The sequence below is a fragment of the Triticum dicoccoides genome, chromosome 6A (genome assembly GCF_002162155.2).
Source record: "Triticum dicoccoides isolate Atlit2015 ecotype Zavitan chromosome 6A, WEW_v2.0, whole genome shotgun sequence".
NCBI classification, from domain to species: Eukaryota; Viridiplantae; Streptophyta; class Magnoliopsida; order Poales; family Poaceae; genus Triticum; species Triticum dicoccoides.
The window spans coordinates 172,197,520-172,211,619 of record NC_041390.1 but is presented as its reverse complement, the minus strand read 5'-3'; positions in this window follow the sequence as shown (position 1 = coordinate 172,211,619).

Sequence of the window (14,100 nt, the reverse complement as noted above, 5' to 3'; positions counted from 1 at the left end):
CCGGAAACACTGTCCGGCAGCTCTATTGCCGAACACATGATACAGCAACCAAGGAGGCCGACAACTACGGGATTCCCAGGTGGATTACAGATTTCATATAATTCCTCAGCTCGCCCTTGGAAGGGACATAGTCCTACTCTTTTGCTCATTAGACTATCTGTATCACTCTGCTTTAATGCAATTTTTTTAATATACGATGCATGACATTACGACTATTATCGCATTTTTGTTATGTGTATACATATCTATGTGTTCATTAATGACGCCTAGCAACCGTACACTCTGGTACGGCCAATGCACTAGGGGCTTACATACCCACAATATGGTGTAAAAAGCTCAAACACTTTCACAAGTGCGGCACCCCGAACTTATAGCATTATATGCATCAGCTCCGAATCATGTCTTTGGTCAAATCTTGGGTTTACCCGGCTCCTATGTTTTGGTACCTTACGTTCCGCTCTATCGGCTAAGGTAGCACTAGGAGAACTACTGCGATTGTGCCCCGGTTTTGCCGGGCGAGCACCTCAGTAGAGAAAGCTAAAACTGACTATCATGATAAGGCAAGAGACTGGTCGCTGTCTTTTCGAGTCCCTAAAGACTTATGCCGCTTAGGGCGAGGGGCCGGCTCCGTCCGGCTTACAGGCGTGTATCGCGCCCCGAATTCAGCCTTCCAAATACCAGGGGCTTCTCCGAAATTTAAAATTATAGAATTCTATGGCTAAGTGAGAGTGATAAAGCATTATTAGTCTGGTTGCCTTATTCGTTGTGCTGAGCACCTCCCTCGAAGGACCCAAACATGGGAACAAGAGTGCTCAAGTTTATCCCGAATACCCCAGCACTCGTGGTATGGGGGCAGAAGCCGAGGACTAGCCATCTCTCAAATTGGATAAACAGCCAAATAGAAGGTAATATTTTAAATTCATATAAGCGTTGCATAGCGCATATGAAACAAGTTTTCATCTCACAGGATAAAAAACGAGCAAGTCTCATTCAAATATTACATTTTGCGAACACTCATCCGCGATAAGACGGGCGCCCGGCAGAACACCCTCGTAGTACATCTCGGGGTGGCGGTGCTCCTTACCCTCCGGCGGCCCCTCCTTGATCAGCTTCATGGCGTCTAGCTTGACCCACTGCGTTTTTACACGGGCGAAGGCCCGGCGTGCACCTTCAATGCAGACGGATCGCTTGATGACCTCCAGCCGTGGGCAGGCATGTTGGGGAACATAGTAATTTCAAAAAATTTCCTACGCACACGCAAGATCATGGTGATGCATAGCAACGAGATGGGAGAGTGTTGTCTACGTACCCTCGTAGACCGAAGCGGAAGCGTTGATGCAACGTAGAGGAAGTAGTCGTACGTCTTCCCGGTCCAACCGATCCAAGCACCGTTACTCCGGTACCTCCGAGTTCTTGGCACACGTTCAGCTCGATGACGCTCCCCGGGCTCCGATCCAGGAAAGCTTCGGGGAGGAGTTCCGTCAGCCCGACGGCGTGGTGAAGATCTTGATGTTCAACCGTCGCAGGGCTTCGCCTAAGCACTGCTACAATATGACCGAGGTGGAATATGGTGGAGGGGGGCACCGCACACGGCTAAGTAACGATCACGAAGATCAACTTGTGTGTCTATGGGGTGCCCCCTGCCCCCGTATATAAAGGACTGGAGGAGGGGAGGGCCGACCCTCTCTATGGCGCTCCCTAGGGGAGTCCTACTCCCACAGGGAGTAGGATTCCCCCTTTCCTAGTCCAACTAGGAGTCCTTCCATGTAGTAGTAGTAGGAGACAAGGAAGGGGAAGGGAGAAGGGAAGGAAGGAGGGGGCGCAGCCCCACCCCCTAGTGCAATTCGGACTAGGCCTTGGGGGGCGCGCGGCCTGCCCTAGGCAGCCCCTCTCTCTTTCCTGTATGGCCCAATAAGGCCCAATACTTCTCCCCCCGTATTCCCGTAACTCCCCGGTACTCCGAAAAATACCCGAATCACTCGGAACCTTTCCGATGTCCGAATATAGTCGTTCAATATATAGATCTTTACGTCTCGACCATTTCGAGACTCCTCGTCATGTCCCCGATCTCATCCGGGACTCCGAACTCCTTCGGTACATAAAAACTCATAAACTCATAATATAACCGTCATCGAAACCTTAAGCGTGCGGACCTACGGTTCGAGAACAATGTAGACATGACCGAGACACGTCTCCAGTCAATAACCAATAGCGGGACCTGGATGCCCATATTGGCTCCTACATATTCTACGAAGATCTTGATCGGTCAGACCGCATAACAACATACGTTGTTCCCTTTGTCATCGGTATGTTACTTGCCTGAGATTCGATCATCGGTATCCAATACCTAGTTCAATCTCGTTACCGGCAAGTCTCTTTACTCGTTCCGTAATACATCATCCTGCAACTAACTCATTAGTTGCAATGCTTGCAAGGCTTAAGTGATGTGCATTACCGAGAGGGCCCAGAGATACCTCTCGGACATTCGGAGTGACAAATCCTAATCTCGAAATACGCCAACCCAACATGTACCTTTGGAGACACCTGTAGAGCTCCTTTATAATCACCCAGTTACGTTCTGACGTTTGGTAGCACACAAAGTGTTCCTCCAGCAAACGGGAGTTGCATAATCTCATAGTCATAGGAACATGTATAAGTCATGAAGAAAGCAATAGCAATATACTAAACGATCGGGTGCTAAGCTAATGGAATGGGTCATGTCAATCAGATCATTCAACTAATGATGTGATCCCGTTAATCAATAACAACTCTTTGTCCATGGTTAGGAAACATAACCATCTTTGATTAACGAGCTAGTCAAGTAGAGGCATACTAGTGACACTCTGTTTGTCTATGTATTCACACATGTATTATGTTTCCGGTTAATACAATTCTAGCATGAATAATAAACATTTATCATGATATAAGGAAATAAATAATAACTTTATTATTGCCTGTAGGGCATATTTCCTTTAGTCTCCCACCTGCACTAGAGTCAATAATCTAGATCACATCGCCATGTGATTTAACATCAATAGTTCACATCTTTATGTGATTGGTTCACATCTCCATGTGACTAACACCCAAAGGTTTTACTAGATTCAATAATCTAGTTCACATCGCTGTGTGATTAAGACCCAAAAAGTGATCGTGTTTTGCTTGTGAGAGAAGTTTAGTCAATGGGTCTGCCACATTCAGATCCGCATGTATTTTGCAAATTTCTATGTCAACAATGCTCTGCATGGAGCTACTCTAGCTAATTGCTCCCACTTTCAATATGTATCCAGATTGAGACTTAGAGTCATCTGAATCAGTGTCAAAACTTGCATCAACATAACCCTTTACGACGAAACTTTTGTCACCTCCATAATCGAGAAACATATCCTTATTCCAGTAAGGATAATTTTGACCGCTGTCCATTGATCTACTCCTAGATCACTATTGTACTCCCTCTCTTAACACAGTGTATGGTATACAATAGATCTGGTACACAGTATGGCATACTTTATAGAACCTATGACTGAGGCATAGGGAATGACTTTCATTCTCTTTCTATCTTCTGCCGTGGTCGGGCTTTGAGTCTTACTCAACTTCACACCATCCATAAATGGATCGCTGGAGCTTGCGTATCAAAGTGTATATTCCAACTCCGAGATGCTTGCACCAGTCCATAAATGGATCGCTGGAGCTTGCATATTTTGTTAGCACCTTTAGGATTGACAAAACCATCTTGTTGCATCACATACAACTCTTCTTTAATAAATCCATTAAGGAATGCAGTTTTGTTTATCCATTTGCCAGATTTCATAAAATGCGGCAATTGCTAACATGATTCGGACAGACTTAAGCATAGATACGAGTGAGAAACTCTCATCGTAGTCAACACCTTGAACTTGTCGAAAACCTTTTGCGACAATTCTAGCTTTGTAGATAGTAACACTAATATCCGTGTCCGTCTTCCTCTTGAAGATCCATTTATTATCAATGGCTTGCCGATCCTCAGGAAAGTCCACCAAAGTTCACACTTTGTTCTCATACATGGATCCTATCTCAGATTTCATGGCCTCAAGCCATTTATCGGAATCTGGGATCATCATCGCTTCCTCATAGTTCGTAGGTTCGTCATGGTCAAGTAACATGACCTCCAGAATAGGATTTCCGTACCACTCTGGTGCGGATCTCACTCTGGTTTACCTACGAGATTCGGTAGTAACTTGATCTGAAGTTACATGATCATCATCATTAGCTTCCTCACTAATTGGTGTAGTAGTCACAGGAACAGATTTCTGTGATGAACTATTTTCCAATAAGGGAGAAGGTACAATTACCTTATCAAGTTTTCTACTTTCCTCCCACTCACTTCTTTCGAGAGAAACTCCTTCTCTAGAAAGGATCCATTCTTAGCAACGAATGTCTTGCCTTCGGATCTGTGATAGAAGGTGTACCCAACTGTCTCCTTTGGGTATCATATGAAGACATATTTCTCTGATTTGAGTTTGAGCTTATCGAGATGAAACTTTTTCACATAAGCATCGCAACTCCAAACTTTAAGAAACGACAGCTTAGGTTTCTTGCCAAACCATAGTTCACACGATGTCGTCTCAACGGATTTAGATGGTTCCCTATTTAACGTGAATGCAGTTGTCTCTAATGCATAACCCCAAAACGATAGTGGTAGATCGATAAGAGACATCATAGATCACACTATATCTAATAAAGTACGGTTATGATGTTCGGACACACCATTACACTATGGTGTTCCAGGTGGTGTGAGTAGTGAAACTATTTCACATTGTTTTAATTGAAGGCAAAACTCGTAACTCAAATATTTTACCTCTGCGATCATATCGTAGAAACTTTTATTTTCTTGTCACGATGATTTTTCACTTCACTCTGAAATTCTTTGAACTGTTCAAATGTTTCAGACTTATGTTTCATCAAGTAGATATCCCCATATCTGCTCAAATCATCTGTGAAGGTCAGAAAATAATGATACCTGCTGCAAGCCTTAATATTCATCGGACCACATACATCAGTATGTATGATTTCCAACAAAACTGTTGCTTGCTTCATTGTTTCGGAGAACGGCGTTTTAGTCATCTTGCCCATAAGGCATGGTTCGCAAGCATCAAGTTATTCATAATCAAGTGATTCCAAAAGCCCATCAGCATGGAGTTTCTTCATGCGCTTTACACCAATATGACTTAAACGGCAGTGCCACAAATAAGTTGCACTATCATTATTAACTTTGCATCTTCTGGTTTCAATATTATGAATATGTGTATCACTACTATCGAGATCCAACGAACTTGTTTCATTGGGTGTATGACCATCGAAGGTTTTATTCATGTAAACAGAACAACAATTATTCTCTGACTTTAATGAATAATCGTATTGCAATAAACATGATCAAATCATATTCATGCTCAACGCAAAAACCAAATAAGACTTATTTAGGTTCAACACTAATCCCGAAAGTATAGGGGAGTGTGCGATGATGATCATATCAATCTTGGAACTACTTCCAACACACATCGTCACTTCACCCTTAACTAGTCTCTGTTTATTCTGCAACTCCTGTTTCGAGTTACTACTCTTAGCAACTGATCCAGTATCAAATACTGAGGGTTTGCTATAAACACTAGTAAAGTACACATCAATAACATGTATATCAAATATACTTTTGTTCACTTTGCCATCCTTCTTATCCGCCAAATACTTGGGGCAGTTCTGCTTCTAGTGACCAGTCCCTTTGCAGTAGAATCACTTAGTCTTAGGCTTAAGACCAGACTTGGGATTCTTCACTTGAGCAACAACTTGCTTGCTGTTCTTCTTGAAGTTCCCCTTCTTCCCTTTGCCCTTTTCTTGAAACTAGTGGTCTTGTTAACCATCAACACTTGATGTTTTTCTTGATTTCTACCTTCGTCGATTTCAGCATCACGAAGAGCTTGGGAATTGTTTCCGTTATCCCTTGCATATTATAGTTCATCACGAAGTTCTACTAACTTGGTGATGGTGACTAGAGAATTCTGTCAATCACTATTTTATCTGGAAGATTAACTCCCACTTGATTCAAGTGATTGTAGTACCCAGACAATCTAAGCACATGCTCACTGCTTGAGCTATTCTCCTCCATCTTTTAGCTATAGAACTTGTTGGAGACTTCATATTTCTCAACTCGGGTATTTGCTTGAAATATTAACTTCAACTCCTGGAACATCTCATATGGTCCATGACGTTTACAACGTCTTTGAAGTCCCGATTCTAAGCCGTTAAGCATGGTGCACTAAACTATCAAGTAGTCATCATATTGAGCTAGCCAAACGTTCATAACGTCTGCATCTGCTCCTGCAATAGGTCTGTCACCTAGCGGTGCATCAAGGACATAATTCTTCTGTGCAGCAATGAGGATAAACCTCAGATCACGGATCCAATCCGCATCATTGCTACTAACATCTTTCAACACAATTTTTCTCTAGGAACATATCAAAATAAACATATGAAAGCAACAACGCGAGCTATTGATCTACAACATAGATATGCTAATACTACCAGGACTAAGTTCATGATAAATTAAAGTTCAATTAATCATATTACTTAAGAACTCCCACTTAGATAGACATCCCTCTAATCCTCTAAGTGGTCACGTGATCCAAATCAACTAAACCATAACCGACCATCACGTGAAATGGAGTAGCTTTCAATGGTGAACATCACTATGTTGATCATATCTACTATATGATTCACGCTCGACCTTTCGGTCTCAGTGTTCTGAGGCCATATCTGCATATGCTAGGCTCGTCAAGTTTAACCTGAATATTCTGTGTGTGCAAAACTGGCTTGCACCCGTTGTAGATGGACGTAGAGCTTATCACACCCGATCATCACATGGTGTCTGGGCACGACGAACTTTGGCAACGGTGCATACTCAGGGAGAACACTTTTATCTTGAAATTTAGTGAGGAATCATCTTATAATGCTACCGTCAATCAAAGCAAGATAAGATGCATAAAAGTTAAACATCACATGCAATCAAAATATGTGACATGATATGGCCATCATCATCTTGTGCCTTTGATCTCCATCTCCAAAGCATCGTCATGATTTCCATCGTCATCGGCATGACACCATGATCTCCATCATCTTGATCTATATCAATATGTCGTCACATGGTCGTCTCGCCAACTATTGCTCTTGCAACTATTGCTATCGCATAGCGATAAAGTAAAGGAATTATTTGGCGCTTGCATCTTATGCAATAAAGAGACAACCATAAGGCTTTTGCCAGTTGCCGATAACTTCAACAAAACATGATCATCTCATACAACAACTTATATCTCATCATGTTTTGACCATATCACATCACAACATGCCTTGCAAAAACAAGTTGGACATCCTCTACTTTGTTGTTGCAAGTTTTACGTGGCTGCTACGGGCTTAAGCAAGAACCAATCTTACCTACGCATCAAAACCACAACGATAGTTTGTCAAGTTGGTGATGTTTTAACCTTCGCAAGGACCGGGTATAGCCACACTCGGTTCAACTAAAGTTGGAGAAACTGACACCCGCCAGCCACCTGTGTGCAAAGCACGGCGGTAGAACCAGTCTCGCGTAAGCGTACGCGTAATGTCGGTCCGGGCCGCTTCATCCAACAATACCGCTGAACCAAAGTATGACATGCTGGTAAGCAGTATGACTTATATCACCCACAACTCACTTGTGTTCTACTCGTGCATATAACATCAAACCATAAAAACCTAGGCTCTGATACCACTGTTGGGGAACGTAGTAATTTCAAAAAATTTCCTACGCACACGCAAGATCATGGTCATGCATAGCAACAAGATGGGAGAGTGTTGTCTACGTACCCTCGTACGTAGAGGAAGTAGTCGTACGTCTTCCCGGTCCAACCGACCCAAGCACCGTTACTCCGGTACCTCCGAGTTCTTGGCACACGTTCAGCTCGATGATGCTCCCCGGGCTCCGATCCAGCAAAGCTTCGGGGAGGAGTTCTGTCAGCCCGACGGCGTGGTGACGATCTTGATGTTCAACCGTCGCAGGGCTTCGCCTAAGCACTGCTACAATATGACCGAGGTGGAATATGGTGGAGGGGGGCACCGCACACGGCTAAGGAACGATCACGAAGATCAACTTGTGTGTCTATGGGGTGCCCCCTGCCCCCGTATATAAAGGAGTGGAGGAGGGGAGGGCCGGCCCTCTCTATGGCGCGCCCTAGGGGAGTCCTACTCCCACCGGGAGTAGGATTCCCCCTTTCCTAGTCCAACTAGGAGTCCTTCCATGTAGTAGGAGTAGGAGACAAGGAAGGGGAAGGGAGAAGGGAAGGAAGGAGGGGGCGCAGCCCCTCCCCCTAGTCCAATTCGGACTAGGCCTTGGGGGGCGCGCGGCCTGCCCTAGGCAGCCCCTCTCTCTTTCCCGTATGGCCCAATAAGGCCCAATACTTCTCCCCCCGTATTCCCGTAACTCCCCGGTACTCCGAAAAATACCCGAATCACTCGGAACCTTTCTGATGTCCGAATATAGTCGTCCAATATATAGATCTTTACGTCTCGACCATTTCGAGACTCCTCGTCATGTCCCCGATCTCATCCGGGACTCCGAACTCCTTCGGTACATCAAAACTCATAAACTCATAATATAACCGTCATCGAAACCTTAAGCGTGCGGACCCTACGGTTCAAGAACAATGTAGACATGACCGAGACACGTCTCCGGTCAATAACCAATAGCGGGACCTGGATGCCCATATTGGCTCCTACATATTCTACGAAGATCTTTATCGGTCAGACCGCATAACAACATACGTTGTTCCCTTTGTCATCGGTATGTTACTTGCCTGAGATTCACTCGTCGGTATCCAATACCTAGTTCAATCTCATTACCGGCAAGTCTCTTTACTCATTCCGTAATACATCATCCTGCAACTAACTCATTAGTTGCAATGCTTGCAAGGCTTAAGTGATGTGCATTACCGAGAGGGCCCAGAGATACCTCTCCGACATTCGGAGTGACAAATCCTAATCTCGAAATACGCCAACCCAACATGTACCTTTGGAGACACCTATAGAGCTCCTTTATAATCACCCAGTTACGTTGTGACGTTTGGTAGCACACAAAGTGTTCCTCCGGCAAACGGGAGTTGCATAATCTCATAGTCATAGGAACATGTATAAGTCATGAAGAAAGCAATAGCAACATACTAAACGATCGGGTGCTAAGCTAATGGAATGGGTCATGTCAATCAGATCATTCAACTAATGATGTGATCCCATTAATCAAATAACAACTCTTTGTCCATGGTTAGGAAACATAACCATCTTTGATTAACGAGCTAGTCAAGTAGAGGCATACTAGTGACACTCTGTTTGTCTATGTATTCACACATGTATTATGTTTCCGGTTAATACAATTCTAGCATGAATAATAAACATTTATCATGATATAAGGAAATAAATAATAACTTTATTATTGCCTCTAGGGCATATTTCCTTCAGTCTCCCACTTGCACTAGAGTCAATAATCTAGATCACATCGCCGTGTGATTTAACATCAATGGTTCACATCTTTATGTGATTGGTTCACATCTCCATGTGACTAACACCCAAAGGGTTTACTAGATTCAATAATCTAGTTCACATCACTATGTGATTAAGACCCAAAAAGTGATCATGTTTTGCTTGTGAGAGAAGTTTAGTCAATGGGTCTGCCACATTCAGATCCGCATGTATTTTGCAAATTTCTATGTCAATAATGCTCTGCATGGAGCTACTCTAGCTAATTGCTCCCACTTTCAATATGTATCCAGATTGAGACTTAGAGTCATCTGGATCAGTGTCAAAACTTGCATCGACATAACCCTTTACGACGAACCTTTTGTCACCTCCATAATCGAGAAACATATCCTTATTCCAGTAAGGATATTTTGACCGCTGTCCATTGATCTTCTCCTAGATCACTATTGTACTCCCTCTCTTAACACAGTGTATGGTATACAATAGATCTGGTACACAGTATGGCATACTTTATAGAACCTATGACTGAGGCATAGGGAATGACTTTCATTCTCTTTCTATCTTCTGCCGTGGTCGGGCTTTGAGTCTTACTCAACTTCACACCTTGTAACACAGGCAAGAAACTTTTTCTTTGACTGTTCCATTTTGAACTACTTCAAAATCTTGTCAAGGTATGTACTGATTGAAAAAACTTATCAAGCATGTTGATCTATCTCTATAGATCTTGATACTCAATATGTAAGCAGCTTCACCGAGGTCTTTCTTTGAAAAATTCCTTTCAAACACTCCTTTATGCTTTGTAGAATAATTCTACATTATTTTCGATCAACAATATGTCATTCACATATACTTATCAGAAATGTTGTAGTGCTCCCACTCACTTTCTTGTAAATACAGGCTTCACCGCAAGTCTGTATAAAACTATATGCTTTGATCAACTTATCAAAGCGTATATTCCAACTCCGAGATGCTTGCACCAGTCCATAAATGGATCGCTGGAGCTTGCATATTTTGTTAGCACCTTTAGGATTGACAAAACCATCTTGTTGCATCACATACAACTCTTCTTTAATAAATCCATTAAGGAATGCAGTTTTGTTTATCCATTTGCCAGATTTCATAAAATGCGGCAATTGCTAACATGATTCGGACAGACTTAAGCATAGATACGAGTGAGAAACTCTCATCGTAGTCAACACCTTGAACTTGTCGAAAACCTTTTGCGACAATTCTAGCTTTGTAGATAGTAACACTAATATCCGTGTCCGTCTTCCTCTTGAAGATCCATTTATTATCAATGGCTTGCCGATCCTCGGGCAAGTCCACCAAAGTCCACACTTTGTTCTCATACATGGATCCTATCTCAGATTTCATGGCCTCAAGCCATTTATCGGAATCTGGGCTCATCATCGCTTCCTCATAGTTCGTAGGTTCGTCATGGTCAAGTAACATGACCTCTAGAATAGGATTACCGTACCACTCTGGTGCGGATCTCACTCTGGTTTACCTACGAGATTTGGTAGTAACTTGATCTGAAGTTACATGATCATCATCATTAGCTTCCTCACTAATTGGTGTAGTAGTCACAGGAACAGATTTCTGTGATGAACTATTTTCCAATAAGGGAGAAGGTACAATTACCTTATCAAGTTTTCTACTTTCCTCCCACTCACTTCTTTCGAGAGAAACTCCTTCTCTAGAAAGGATCCATTCTTAGCAACGAATGTCTTGCCTTCGGATCTGTGATAGAAGGTGTACCCAACTGTCTTCTTTGGGTATCCTATGAAGACATATTTCTCTGATTTGAGTTTGAGCTTATCGAGATGACACTTTTTCACATAAGCATCGCAACTCCAAACTTTAAGAAACGACAGCTTAGGTTTCTTGCCAAACCATAGTTCACACGGTGTCGTCTCAACGGATTTAGATGGTGCCCTATTTAACGTGAATGAAGCTGTCTCTAATGCATAACCCCAAAACGATAGTGGTAGATCGGTAAGAGACATCATAGATCGCACTATATCTAATAAAGTACGGTTATGACGTTCGGACACACCATTACACTATGGTGTTCCAGGTGGTGTGAGTAGTGAAACTATTTCACATTGTTTTAATTGAAGACAAAACTCGTAACTCAAATATTTTACCTTTGCGATCATATCGTAGAAACTTTTATTTTCTTGTCACGATGATTTTCCACTTCACTCTGAAATTCTTTGAACTGTTCAAATGTTTCAGACTTATGTTTCATCAAGGAGATATCCCCATATCTGCTCAAATCATCTGTGAAGGTCAGAAAATAATGATACCGGCTGCAAGCCTTAATATTCATCGGACCACATACATCAGTATGTATGATTTCCAACAAAACTGTTGCTTGCTTCATTGTTCCGGAGAACGGTGTTTTAGTCATCTTTCCCATAAGGCATGGTTCGCAAGCATCAAGTTATTCATAATCAAGTGATTCCAAAAGCCCATCAGCATGGAGTTTCTTCATGCGCTTTACACCAATATGACTTAAACGGCAGTGCCACAAATAAGTTGCACTATCATTATTAACTTTGCATCTTCTGGTTTCAATATTATGAATATGTGTATCACTACTATCGAGATCCAACGAACTTATTTCATTGGGTGTATGACCATCGAAGGTTTTATTCATCGTAAAGAGAACAACAATTATTCTCTGACTTTAATGAATAACCGTATTGCAATAAACATGATCAAATCATATTCATGCTCAACGCAAAAACCAAATAACACTTATTTAGGTTCAACACTAATCCCGAAAGTATAAGGGAGTGTGCGATGATGATCATATCAATCTTGGAACTACTTCCACCACACATCGTCACTTCACCCTTAACTAGTCTCTGTTTATTCTGCAACTCCTGTTTCGAGTTACTACTCTTAGCAACTGATCCAGTATCAAATACTGAGGGGTTGCTATAAACACTAGTAAAGTACACATCAATAACATGTATATCAAATATACTTTTGTTCACTTTGCCATCCTTCTTATCCGCCAAATACTTGGGTTAGTTCTGCTTCTAGTGACCAGTCCCTTTGCAGTAGAAGCACTTAGTCTCAGGCTTAAGACCAGACTTGGGCTTCTTCACTTGAGCAACAACTTGCTTGCTGTTCTTCTTGAAGTTCCCCTTCTTCCCTTTGCCCTTTTCTTGAAACTAGTGGTCTTGTTAACCATCAACACTTGATGTTTTTCTTGATTTCTACCTTCGTCGATTTCAGCATCACGAAGAGCTTGGGAATTGTTTCCGTTATCCCTTGCATATTATAGTTCATCACGAAGTTCTACTAACTTGGTGATGGTGACTAGAGAATTCTATCAATCACTATTTTATCTGGAAGATTAACTCCCACTTGATTCAAGTGATTGTAGTACCCAGACAATCTGAGCACATGCTCACTGCTTGAGCTATTCTCCTCCATCTTTTAGCTATAGAACTTGTTGGAGACTTCATATTTCTCAACTCGGGAATTTGCTTGAAATATTAACTCCAACTCCTGGAACATCTCATATGGTCCATGACGTTTAAAACGTCTTTGAAGTCCCGATTCTAAGCCGTTAAGCATGGTGCACTAAACTATCAAGTAGTCATCATATTGAGCTAGCCAAACGTTCATAACGTCTGCATCTGCTCCTGCAATAGGTCTGTCACCTAGCGGTGCATCAAGGACATAATTCTTCTGTGCAGCAATGAGGATAAACCTCAGATCACAGATCCAATCCGCATCATTGCTACTAACATCTTTCAACACAATTTTTCTCTAGGAACATATCAAAATAAACATATGAAAGCAACAACGCGAGCTATTGATCTACAACATAGATATGCTAATACTACCAGGACTAAGTTCATGATAAATTAAAGTTCAATTAATCATATTACTTAAGAACTCCCACTTAGATAGACATCCCTCTAATCCTCTAAGTGGTCACGTGATCCAAATCAACTAAACCATAACCGACCATCACGTGAAATGGAGTAGCTTTCAATGGTGAACATCACTATGTTGATCATATCTACTATATGATTCACGCTCGACCTTTCGGTCTCAGTGTTCTGAGGCCATATCTGCATATGCTAGGCTCGTCAAGTTTAACCTGAATATTCTGTGTGTGCAAAACTGGCTTGCACCCGTTGTAGATGGACGTAGAGCTTATCACACCCGATCATCACATGGTGTCTGGGCACGACGAACTTTGGCAACGGTGCATACTCAGGGAGAACACTTTTATCTTGAAATTTAGTGAGGAATCATCTTATAATGCTACCGTCAATCAAAGCAAGATAAGATGCATAAAAGTTAAACATCACATGCAATCAAAATATGTGACATGATATGGCCATCATCATCTTGTGCCTTTGATCTCCATCTCCAAAGCATCGTCATGATTTCCATCGTCACCGGCATGACACCATGATCTCCATCATCTTGATCTATATCAATATGTCGTCACATGGTCGTCTCGCCAACTATTGCTCTTGCAACTATTGCTATCGCATAGCGATAAAGTAAAGCAATTATTTGGCGCTTGCATCTTAT